General features: G+C 37.9%; 1 non-coding gene across 1 annotated transcript; it reads left to right on the forward strand.

The window, feature by feature from the left end:
• Window positions 1–334: 334 nt before the first annotated feature.
• Window positions 335–438, forward strand: LOC130952385 (small nucleolar RNA R71). The gene has a single exon (XR_009074566.1). It is a non-coding gene; the product is annotated as a small nucleolar RNA R71 (small nucleolar RNA).
• The last annotated feature ends 9,964 nt before the right edge of the window (window positions 439–10,402 follow it).

The following is a 10,402-nucleotide window of genomic DNA, read 5'->3' on the forward strand; positions in this document are numbered from 1 at the left end:
TGAAGCATCCTTAGTACTGTTTGGTGCATTTTGCATTCCAGACAGACTTTGAGAAATCAAATTGACTTGTTGAGTCAATATTTTATTCTGAGCCAAAATGGCATTCAGAGTGTCAATCTCAAGAACTCCTTTCTTCTGACTAGTCCCATTGTTCACAGGATTTCTTTCAGAAGTGTACATGAATTGGTTATTTGCAACCATTTCAATCAATTCTTGAGCTTCTGCAGGCGTCTTCTTCAGGTGAAGAGATCCTCCTGCAGAGCTATCCAAGGACATCTTGGATAGTTCAGAGAGACCATCATAGAAAATACCTATGATGCTCCATTCAGAAAGCATGTCAGATGGACATTTTCTGATTAATTGTTTGTATCTTTCCCAAGCTTCATAGAGGGATTCCCCATCCTTCTGTCTGAAGGTTTGGACTTCCACTCTAAGCTTACTCCATCTTTGTGGTGGAAAGAACTTTGCCAAGAAGGCATTGACTAGCTTTTCCCAAGAGTCCAGGCTTTCTTTAGGTTGGGAGTCCAACCATATTCTAGCCCTGTCTCTTACAGCAAAAGGGAATAGCATCAGTCTATAGACCTCAGGGTTAACCCCATTAGTCTTGACTGTGTCACAGATTTGCAAGAACTCAGCTAAAAACTGATGAGGATCTTCCATTGGAAGTCCATGGAACTTGCAATTCTGTTGCATTAGAGAAACTAATTGAGGCTTTAGCTCAAAGTTGTTTGCTCCAATGGCAGGGATAGAGATGCTTCTCCCATAGAAATCAGGAGTAGGTGCAGTAAAGTCACCCAGCACCTTCCTTGCATTGTTTGCATTGTTGTTGTTTTCGGCTGCCATGTGTTCTTCTTCTTTGAAGAATTTGGTCAGCTTCAAGAATGCCTTTGTCTTTGTTCCTGCTCATATGAAAGAGAAGAAAACAAGAAAATATGGAATCCTCTATGTCACAGTATAGAGATTCCTTGAAGTGTCAGAGGAAGAAAAATGGAAGACAGAGGTAGAAAATTCGAACTTATCAAAGAAGATGGAGTTCAAATTTTGCATTGAGGGATAGTGTTAGTCCAAAAATAGAAGGATGTGAGAAGAAGGGAAGTAATTTTCGAAAATTAAGTAAAAGATTTTGAAAACATTTTTGAAAAACACTAATTGATTTTCGAAAATAAAAGTGGAAAAGAAATCAAATGATTTTTGAAAAAGGTTTTGAAATTAGAAATTAAAAAGATTTGATTGAAAACTTATTTTGAAAAAGATGTGATTAAGAAGATATGATTGGTTTTAAAAAGATGTGATTTAAAAGATATGATTTGAAAAACATTTTAAGAAGATATGATTGAAAAACAATTTTAAAAAGATATGATTTGAAGACAATTTGACAAGATATGATTTTAAAAATTAATGACTTGCCTAACAAGAAAAGATATGATTCAAACATAAAACCTTCCTTAACAGAAAAGGCAAAAAATGTTCAATCAAATCATTAATTGTTAGTAAGTATCTTTGAAAAAGGAAAGAAATTGATTTTGAAGACATTTGATTGAAAAGATATGATTTGAAAAAGATTTGATTTTGAAAAACTTTGAAAACTTGAAAAAAATTGATTTTGAAAACAAAATCTTCCCCCTTAGCACCATCCTGGCGTTAAACGCCCAGAATGTGCACATTCTGGCGTTTAACGCCCAGACTACTACCCTTTTGGGCGTTAAACGCCCAGCCAGGCACCCTGGCTGGCGTTTAAACGCCAGTCTGTCTTCTTCACTGGGCATTTTTGAATGCTCAGCTTTTTCTGTGTGATTCCTCTGCAGTATGTTTTGAATCTTCAATTCTCTGTGTTATTGACTTGAAAAGACACAAATTAAAAATATTTTTGGATTTTTTTATAATCAAAATGCAACAAGAATCAAATAACAATGCATGCAAGACACCAAACTTAGCAGTTTGTGTGCTACTGACACTATATGAGACACATGAACACTCAAGTCAATAGAATTTAAAGATCAAAACAAGAATTATATGCATGGATTCGAAAAATGTAACAAAAACATGCATTTGACACCAAACTTAAGATGAGACACTAGACTCAAGCAAGAAACATCAAATATTTTTTTGGTTTTTTTTGATTTTGCAAATTTTTTTTGGATTTTTCGAAAATTAAGTGGAAAAAGAAAATAAAGGTATCAAAATTCTTAATGAGAATTCCAGGAATCATGCAATGTTAGTCTAAAGCTTTAGTCTAAAGGAATTAGACATGGCCGGCCAAGCTTCAGCAGGACACTGCATTCAAGAGCTAAATTGATGAGAATCAATCAGCCTTGGTGATGATAAGAACATCACCTTGAAACACTAGAATTCATTCTCAAGAACTCTGAAGAAAAATACCTAATCTAAGCAACAAGATGAACCGTCAGTCGTCCATACACAAGAACAATCCCCGGCAACGGCGCCAAAAACTTGGTGCACGAAATTGTGATCACTACAACTTCGCACAACTAACCAGCAAGTGCACTGGGTCGTCCAAGTAATACCTTACGCGAGTAAGGGTCGATCCCACGGAGATTGGTGGTATGAAGCAAGCTATGGTCATCTTGTAAATCTTAGTCAGGCAGACTCAAATGCATAATGGTGATGAACGAAAATAACATAAAGATAAAGATAGAGATACTTATGTATATCATTGGTGTAAGAGCTTCAGACAAGCGTATGAAGATGCCTTCCCTTCCGTCTCTCTGCTTTCCTACAGTCCTCATCCAATCCTTCTTACTCCTTTCCATGGCAAGCTCGTGTAGGGTCTCACTGTTGTCAGCAGCTACCTCCCATCCGCGCAGTGAAAGCTAATGCAGAGCACTCTGTCACAGTGCCGCCAATCACCGGTTTGGTTCCCTCCTCTACCGGAATAGAATCACTCTTTTGCGTCTGTCACTAACGCCCAGTAGATTACAGGTTTGAAGCACGTCACAGTCATTCAATCATTAAATCCTACTCAGAATACCACAGACAAGGTTTAGACCTTCCGGATTCTCTTGAATGCCGCCATCAGGTCCTGCCTATACCACAAAGATTCCTAAGAATCCAAGAGATATTCACTAAGCCTCAGATGCTTGTAGAACAAGAATGGTTGTCAGTCACCTTGTTCATGAGTGAGAATGGTGATGGGCGTCAATCATCACCTTCATCATGTTGAAGAACAAGTGATATCTTGGTAAAAGAACAAGCGGAATTGAATAGAAGAACAATAGTAATTGTATTAATACTCGAGGTACAGCAGAGCTCCACACCTTAATCTATGGTGTGTAGAAACTCCACCGTTGAAAATACATAAGAACAAGGTCTAGGCATGGCCGAATGGCCAGCCTCCCAAAGTGATCAAAAGATCTAAAGAAAAAGGTTCCAAAGATCAAAAGATGGATACCAAGATGAAAATACAATAGTAAAAGGTCCTACTTATAGAAAACTAGTAGCCTAGGGTGTACAAAGATGAGTAAATGACATAAAAATCCACTTCTGGGCCCACTTGGTGTGTGCTTGGGCTGAGCAATGAAGTAATTTTCGTGTAGAGACTCTTCCTGGCGTTTAACTCCAGCTTTTATGCCAGTTTGGGCGTTTAACTCCAACTTTTATTCCTGTTCCGGCGTTTAACGCTGGAATTCCTGAGGCCGGATTGCTTCGCGGGTTTGGGCCATCAAATCTTGGACAAAGTATGGACTATTATATATTGCTGGAAAGCCCTGGATGTCTACTTTCCAACGCCGTTGAGAGCGCGCCAATTGGGCTTCTGTAGCTCCAGAAAATCCACTTCGAGTGCAGGGAGGTCAGAATCCAACAGCATCTGCAGTCCTTTTGAGTCTCTGAATCAGATTTTTGCTCAGGTCCCTCAATTTCAGCCAGAAAATACCTGAAATCACAGAAAAACACACAAACTCATAGTAAAGTCCAGAAAAGTGAATTTTAATTAAAAACTAATAAAAATATAATAAAAACTAAACTAAAACTACCAAAAACATACTAAAAACAATGCCAAAAAGCATACAAATTATCCGCTCATCATGTACACTAGTTGCTAGCATATTAACATGTATGTTGTACTTAGTAGAAATAGAATAAATCTCAAAACCAACTTGCATTTTAGAAAGTTTGTGATTTTGACTAAATAAGGAGCTGTAGGCACCATGGGGAGTCTTTGGGCAATTAGAGCTTTTAGGCATTTCATTAAAAAAAAAAAAAATTAAGGGGGTGGACGCGCGCGCACCACGTACGTGCACGCGTCCATGAGCGGATGCATCATCACCCATATTCCAGAGAGTTGGGCCTCTCATAGGCCAGCGTTGTGCCTCAAGCCCAACTCACTCCACGCTTACGCGCACTATGTGCGTACGCGTCCATACAACTATAAGAAAATGCACGCGCACGCACACATGCCGCGTACGCGTCAATCGGCTGCTGCAACTTCTGGGCCAACACCCAGAGAGTTGAGCCGGCTCTGGGCAAACAATAAGCCCCTGGCCCAACTCAACTGGCGCGGACGCGCACATGCCGCGTACGCACAGGCCTAGTAGTGCAACCTCCAGGCCATTGACCAGAGAGTTAGGCCTCATGTGGGCCAACTTTAAGCCTCCAGCCCAACTCCTTGCACGCGTGCGCGCGCAGTTCGCGCACGCGTCTTTACCTATTTTAATCATCCACGCGTGAGCGCACTCTACGCGCACGCGTAGGCCCCTAGATTCCTTAATGCGCGTGGACGCGCAAGGTGCGCGCGCGCGTCCATTTAAAATGATGATGACCTACGCAGCAACCCCATCCCCCATTTTCATCTTCTTCCTCCTCTCACCCTCACCCGCCGCTGCTCAGCCGGTACCACCGCCACAACCAGAGCCTGCCGGTGTACCTATCCCGGATTCTCAGGATTAGCATCGAGGACGATGCTTGATCTTAAGTGTGGGGAGGTAGCCGGTGGCATCATTAGATACCGGTGAACATTTTGGCCACTCCTCTAGCTAATCTTACTTCGTTTAGATGATAGATTTCATACTTTTAGTTGGATTTTTCTTTATACATTTTTGTTTATCTTTAATTTTAGTTGTAGTTGTGATTGGAAATCATACTTTGAATTGCAAATACTTAGTCACCCTTTTTGCATAAGAAATTGGTTTTAAGTGAAAAAGGAAAGGGTGAACTAAGAAAATTTTTGAACTTTTCAATCACAACAATGCTTAGTCAAACATTGAGATTTTTTTCAAGAAGTTTAAATATAAGGCATTAACCCAATTGATTGAAAGGAAATTTTTGGTGAAACTTGCTTGAATTTCATACTTTGTGAAGCATGTATTGAATTAAGAACGCAAGCTTGTGAGACTTGAGCCTATTGATGTGGTTACATTTTATAACCACTTATTTTTCATTCTTGTGTGAAATTGTTCTCTTTCTATGATTGTAATCCTTGATTTGCTTGATTCTATATATCTATTTACTTCTTGTATTTATGCATTTATATGATTGAGGCCATTATTTCATTAGCCACTTACCCAAATGGCCAACCCTTTTATATTCCTTTGTTAGCCAATTTGAGCCTATGCTTAACCAACTCGTTCTTATTTTAGCACATTACAAACCCAAGGCGGAAAAACCAATGAAAAGTCCTTGTTTGGATCTTTGATTAGCCTAGGCTAGTGAGAGTGCTTATTATTCAAGTTGGTGAGGCTTGGGAACATTGGATGGGATAAAAGGGGTAGTACACTTTTATGTTTAGGAATTGGGCACATATTCATGTATAAATTAAATGTAAAGACCTTATGCATTGATGATCTTGTATATAGTTTGAAAGAAGAAAAAAAATATATAAAGAAAAGAAAAAAAAAATGAAAAAGAAAAAAAAAGAAAAAAAAAGAAGAATGAATGAAAAAGAAAAAAAAAGAAAAAAAATAAAGAAAAAAAATGAATGATGATGAAAAAGAAAAAAAGTATATATAATAAAGAGGGGACAAAATGCCCCAAAGTGAAGTCAATAAAAAGGAATCAATGCATATGTGTTATGAATCAAATAAGAATGCATGAGTATGTAAGAAAAAGTGAAGAATGGGTAGTTAGGATAGCTTGCATTTGTATAGGTCATTAAATAGGTTAGGAGGGAAAGTCTATGCTAATCAAAGATTCAAATCCTAGTCCACTTAACCATAAATGATCCTACCTTGACCCTAACCCCATTACAACCTAAATGAAAGACCTCATGATGAATGTATGCATGCATTGAATAAATGTTGATTGTTAGAAGAAAATCAAATTTTGGAAAACATGATTAGAAGAGAATTGAGTGAATTAACCCTTAAACACTTGAGTGAATAGAGCGGATACACATCCGGTGAGGGTTCAAAAGTTCAATCGCATGTATTCGCCCGTATTATCTATATTCTTGTAAGTTGAACTCCTTTTGCTAATTCAATACAATTGTGGTTTGGATTTAATTCCTATTGCCTAGCTCTTGTGCTTACACATGCTCTTGGGAATTGATTTGTTTGAACTAAGCATTTTCAATTACTTTAGATAGTTGCATTTAGATAGGACCCATGTAGTTTAGTTGCATCCAAATAAATGTCATAACCCTTAGTTCCTTCTTATTTTAGCATGAGGACATGCTAAGGCTTAAGTGTGGGGAGGTTGACAAACCCCAATTTGAGGGTTTGTCTTGTATTGAATTTAGAGTATTTTGATAACCTTTTGTCACATTTAGCCTATAAATTAGCATGGTTTTGTTATCTCTCCCGTATTTGTGCCTAAGTGTAAAAACATGCTTTTTAAGCCTTATTTTGATGAATTCTATTTCCTCTTTGATTCCATAAGATGCCTTGATGTGTTTGCTAGTAATTCCAGGATTGAAATAGGCTAGGCATGGATCAAAGAAGGCAAGGAAGGAAGCATGCAAGTGGAGAGAAGCACAAAAAGCCAAAGAATTGATTTCGGCCAAGCACGCGTACGCGCACAAGGCGCTCGCGCGCACATCGCAGAATTAGCCAGGGACGCGCACGCGTACCGTGCGCGCGCGCGTCGTAGCCCGCACGTGATTCTTTTATTACAACACGTGCCTGGCGATTTTGAGAGGTTTCAGCAACCAACTTTGGCGCCAAAATGCATATAAGAGCCAAGGATTGAAGGGGATTGACATAACATACACACATTCATACACATTCAACCCATTCATAGCCATAGACTAATTCTAGATCATTAGGTATATATTTTTAGTTAGTTACATTTGTAGAGAGAGAAACTCCAACTTCTCTCTAAGATTCATCTTCATGTTTCTCAATTCTCAACCATTCCTTGGTGAGATCTATTGCCACTTTCAATTTACTTTGTTCATATTGTAGATCATCTTCTCTAATCTCAATTAGTGTTGTAATTGTTCAATTCTTGTAAATCTTAGAATTAGCTTTGTTGTTTTGGATTCTATTGATTCAATAAAGATCTCATTTTCATTGTTGTTCATTGTTGATTGTTGTTTTCTCTTGTGTTGAATTGCTTTGATTCTAAGTCTCTTCTCAATTTTACTATGTCTTTCATTCTTGCCCTCCAAATGTTTGAGAAAATGCCAACTTTAGATATGGAGTAGCATTCCCTCACTTGGCCTAGTGGTTGAGTCATTGGAGACACTTGAATAATGGATGTCAATTGTTGATTAAGAATTGAGGATTGCTAATTGACTTAGAGTGCACTAAAGCTAGACTTCCCTAGGGTAAGACTAGGACTTGTGACTTGAGTTAATTACTTTCACTTGACTTTCCTCTCTAATTAGGGGTTAACTAAGTAAAGCAAAACCCCTTTGTTATCACAATTGAAGGAAGTTATAGTGATGGGACTTCCAATGTTCAACCTTGGCCAAGGCTTTTAATATTGATTGATTGTTGTTTTCTTTTATTCACACTTTTATGCCACACTCTTCAAGCCACAAAAAGACCACTTAACCAATACATGCATCCTTGTAGCATTCCTAGGGAAGAACGACTCGGGACTAATACTCTCGATTATAGATTGTAGATTTGTTTGATGATGGATTTTGCGTCGGTTTAGACTATACTACGACTGATTACTTGATAATTTCTATACCGGCAAAAATCCATTTGTCAATGCTTCAATAGCATCTTTGCTATGTGATGAACCAGATTTGCTTGCCTCTGGTTTAGTTCCTCATTCTGGCGGAATGCCCCTTTGACTAGGAAGCACTGTCCAAGTTGATGAACTTTTTCAGAGAACTCTTCTCAGAACATTGACCTCCAAATACTGGTTATCTCTCCTTGCTTCAGCAGAAACAAAATTTTTCTTTTTGTATCTCCTTACATGTTGCTAAGTTGCTTTCTACAAGCAACCAAGTCAACTCCTCGAGCTGTGTGCTCCCATCTTAGCCTTTCACTTTCTTCAATTAACCCCAAAATTAGAGATTTTCAAGCTGTCTTCTTTTTGCTTGACCGAAGACATTTGAGTAGCAAAGAGAAAGTTGTTCAGTGGTAAACCCAAATCCGAACCATTAATAATGTGCTTTGCCTCCAAGAAACTTTGTGAACTATTGATTTACAGCAGCGGAGATCAAAGACTTCTTTCTTCATTTAACCAAAAATGGTATCACAGAAAGTTGGAGAAGAAGTGAAGAAATTAACATGCATGCAAATGGAAATAAATCACCTTTAACTTTTGATTCAACTTGATGGGTTTGATTTGGGTGATTAGACCTTTGCTTTCTTTGATTAAGCTTTCTCTTTCTTTTTTATTTGATGAAATGAGTAAGGAACGAAGCTCTCTCTCTTTTGTTCTGATGCTGACCGAAGCAAGTAGAGAAAGGGAAGTCTTCAATCTTGGATGAGAAGCTTGATGGAGTCAACTTGGACTTGGGTTAGATATGTTTCCATTTAGCTCAACTGATTCTATTGCTTAACAACCTTGGGCTTTTAGTGCTTTGTAGCCTACTTTGTTTCTGGTTTTATTTTCTTCCTATTGGGCTGCTGCAATATTCTTTCTTTGGCTTGCACCACTTTATCAAGCACAATTAAAAACTAATTGGTTAATTAGTGTTTGCTCTGTCTTTACCTCAACAATGGAGTTTCCACAGCTAGTTACTAGTTTTAAAGAAGTCTTGCAACTTTTGATTTTTGTTAGAGATGTTATCTTGCTCTAGAGGATATTAACCATTGCTTTAGGACTTGCCAGAAAGCTCGTCAAATTTGGATTAGCTTAAACTTGGGAATGATTGCTATGGACTCTAGTTTGAATTTTGTGTCTTGAATTCGTTCTAACCTCAACAAAAATGAGTTCCTCTTTGCAGCGGCCTTTTGGTGGATTTGGAGGTATAAGAACAATGACATCTTCCATCAAGATGATCCATGGAGTAAGGAGAAAATTGTTCACTTGGTTAAACATGCTGCTCGAGATTTCTCCAATGTCGTTACCTCCCAAAAACATATTATTCCTTCCTCTTTGCAATATAACTGGGAAACCTCCAATGAATGTCTGTAAAGTGAAATGGCATGCAAGCGTTTTTGAAAATGAGCAATTAGCTGGCTTTGGGTGTATTATTAGAGACAATATGAGAATTTAGATAAAAGGTTGTTCTGCCAGTATACCTCTTTCTAGTGCTTTCTGTTGTGAGCTTCATGCTATTTGGATATGGCTTGTTATGGCTTGGGATTGCGAGTGCAAAGAGGTCATATGTGAAATTGATAATCGTGATATGTTTCTTCTTGTTTCGCAAGACACAACCAGCATGATTAGGAATGACTCTGATCTGCTTGACAAAATCAAAGAGATGCTCCAGCGCAATTGGACAGCTACTTTAGTGTTCATCCAGTGCACAGCAAACAGAGCGGCTGATTTAATGGCTAAGACTGCTGCTTTATACAAGCAGGTGTACCTAGAGTGGTTGCTGCCCCCTAATAATTTAGATATTATTATTAGAGAGGAGTGCTGCTCTTTCTATTAGGTCCTTTTTCTTTGTGTTATGTTCAGTCACAAAAAAAATATATGAATCCCGAATATAGATAAACTGAGGCAACCCGTATTATGGACAACATTAAAAATTAGTAGGCACTTGTGTCTAGTTAGTGAACTCTATTAGAGATACAATGAGGAATATAATGAGTTTTAAATTTGACCTAATACATGAAAAAAATCTATGTAATTATTTCAAAAAATTAATCATTCCAACCCTAATTTACTAATAAAATTTACTCAAATATCCTCTTCTCTCCCAACTGGTATCCCATTCTCATCAATCATTTCACCTCTCTGGCATTAGAAACTCCTTCACTGGTAATCGAATAACCACCTACGTAGTTATTAAAATAATTATCCAACTATTTAGTGAAATAATTATCTAGCATTTATTAATTGTATATACTTAAACTGAATCGAACAAAATAACCATCCA

The sequence above is a fragment of the Arachis stenosperma genome, chromosome 9 (genome assembly GCF_014773155.1).
Source record: "Arachis stenosperma cultivar V10309 chromosome 9, arast.V10309.gnm1.PFL2, whole genome shotgun sequence".
Taxonomy (NCBI): domain Eukaryota; kingdom Viridiplantae; phylum Streptophyta; class Magnoliopsida; order Fabales; family Fabaceae; genus Arachis; species Arachis stenosperma.